Below are 2,438 nucleotides of genomic sequence, written 5' to 3'. Positions count from 1 at the left end.
TTTATCACTTGTAACTATTATTTTCAAATAGTACAAACCACAATACTTTTTTATAATTCAATAGTTCTCTTTGTAAGTTTATAAAATTGAAGTTTAAAAATTAATTGCTTTTATGTACATCTTTTTCAAGTTTGATATTTCTCTTTTTCCTAACTCATAGTCCAAGAATAATTTTTCAAAACACATACTGACTAGTTGGCGATTGAGCCAAAAAATTGTAAGAACGATTGTGCCAAAAGAGTTAAAAAAATGATTGTGCACGATAATCATCTTTTTATGTTCTTTTTGGCATAGTTGTTCTTACAATCTCATTTATTCACACAAGAATAGAAATATGCATAACAAAATAATTAAGACTTAGTTCCATTTAAGTCAAATTTATAAATACCATAAGCATCACAAGCATATACAATAATGAAGGCAATTCCATAAGCATTCCCTCTTTATTATGAAACCTCTCTCTAAAGCTAATATCTTCCTTTACAGCTAATATCTCCCTTTAAGGCTCAACATCTCCCAAAGCAACCTATTGCCTTTCTTATTGCATCCTGCAACAAAGAGAGATTAAATGAATTTATCATAAAGATTAATTGAGGACTATTTTGATCATAAGAAAACAACAAAAGAAATCTTCCTCTCAAGCTAAAACATTTCCTTTCGGATGCAAAGGAACACTCTCATCTTAATACATCTTGTTGCATCATGTAATCTTCACAATCCTACTATCACCAGCCACAACCTCTTCAACCAAATCAACATGCCCCAGCTTCTCCTCCCTAAAGTGTTCGATATTAGCAATGGGTAAACAATTCAACGTCTTGGTAATGAACTCGATTCCATCCCTTTCCACATCCTTCACCACCAAAATCTTTGTCTTGGACAAATAATGCAACAAAAGATCAGTGATGACATCTCGTAGAATATTCTTCTAGATTGATAACACGTTGCATCTAGTGGCTTTGATCTTCTTTAACATACCCATAATATAATTCCTCTCCACCTTTAAAATCCTATCCATCATTATTTAATCAAATACCACAATGTTCTGCTCAATATTCGTCTTGGGGGGTGAAATCTAGAACTGTATTATGCTAATCTTTGCATTCTCAATCCTGGTGAGGCCTTCAGCCGTATGGCTTGCCTTCTTATCAAACACCAAACCCTTAACCATCTTTGTATCATCAACAATCTCGCCCAATTTTTGCAAAACTTTGATATCCCTCAAATCCACAAGGTCAGGCTTCACAGGGTCGACGACATTCAAGACGAAATCACTAACAAGCGCGGCCAATAAGGTAGAATATTGGCTAACAACCTTACTGTTCAAAGAAGTGCTTGCACTTTTCACCAAAGAGTTAAGGTTTGTCAATTTGACAGGAATAGCCACGACAGTTAAAACCTCGATGACCTTCTTAGAGGACCTGTGAAATGCCTTTGACATAATGGTAGGATGAACTCCGTTAGACAACAAATTTACACATTGTTTAAGAATTGTGTCGACAATGACAACAATTGTTGGCGTGCCATCACCAACAACAATATCCTAAGATTTTGAAAGCTCTACAAGCATTTTAGTGATTGGTTGAGTTACCTCCATTTTGTTAAGAATGGTGGCACTGTTGTTGATGATGATCACATCACTCAAGGAGGTGTAGGGCATCTTGTCCATGCCCTTTGGACCTAGTGAGGTTCGAACTACGTCTGCAACAACCTTCGTTGTAATGATGTTGGCATGTTGGATGATGTCCCTGTGCTTGGTGTCAACGTATTTTTCTGTCCTGGTAGCCGGTGCTACTCACAAGTGCTGCATTGTGGTCACCATTTTCAACTTCTTCCAAAACTTCTTTGTGCTGTTTGCTTTGCTTGATATACAATGAGAATATTTCATTTATTTTTTGAAAACTCTAGTTGTGATCAAAATTTCGATGCGATTTGTCGTCGATGGTATAACAAACTTGTTGAATCATCTCTGGCTGGCATCGATAGTTCGACAGGGTTATCTGTTGATGGTATAACATACCTGTTGAATCATCTCTAGCTTGCATCAATAGTTCGACATTTTAAATTAGTTGTCTATCACCGACATGTGACATAGACGGGGATGAGTTTCGACGGATCTTCCCATTGATACATTGTTGGCTGTGGAATGTGTCAAACTTTCGACACAATTCTAGCGATGTTGACTTTCGACCAGAATCGTGTTGAAAAATAGGTCCAAATTTACTAGCGGCTATATCTGGTGCATAATGAATCTCTCAAGAAATCATCACACCGGTGTGGAACGAATCCCTCAAGAAACCATCACACCATGCCCTTGGATGAACCGTACAGGCCACACCCTCAAATGAATTGCTCAGGTGTTCACTTATCTAATATTAAGTTTTAGTACCCATTTATTACTTTAATTGTCACTTGTTAGAACTTCTTCACACTACCTT

The 2,438-nt window shown here is 36.7% G+C and overlaps 1 pseudogene; it reads right to left on the bottom strand.

Annotated features, from left to right (window-relative positions):
* Window positions 1-700: 700 nt before the first annotated feature.
* Window positions 701-1,822, bottom strand: LOC149551182 (T-complex protein 1 subunit delta pseudogene; annotated as a pseudogene).
* Between the last annotated feature and the right edge of the window lie 616 nt (window positions 1,823-2,438).

Source organism: Cupressus sempervirens, chromosome 6 (assembly GCF_028749045.1).
Source record: "Cupressus sempervirens isolate cs-2001-9-10 chromosome 6, ASM2874904v1, whole genome shotgun sequence".
NCBI lineage: Eukaryota > Viridiplantae > Streptophyta > Pinopsida > Cupressales > Cupressaceae > Cupressus > Cupressus sempervirens.
The sequence above is the reverse complement of the archived record's forward strand: the minus strand, read 5'-3'. Positions and strand labels throughout refer to the sequence as shown.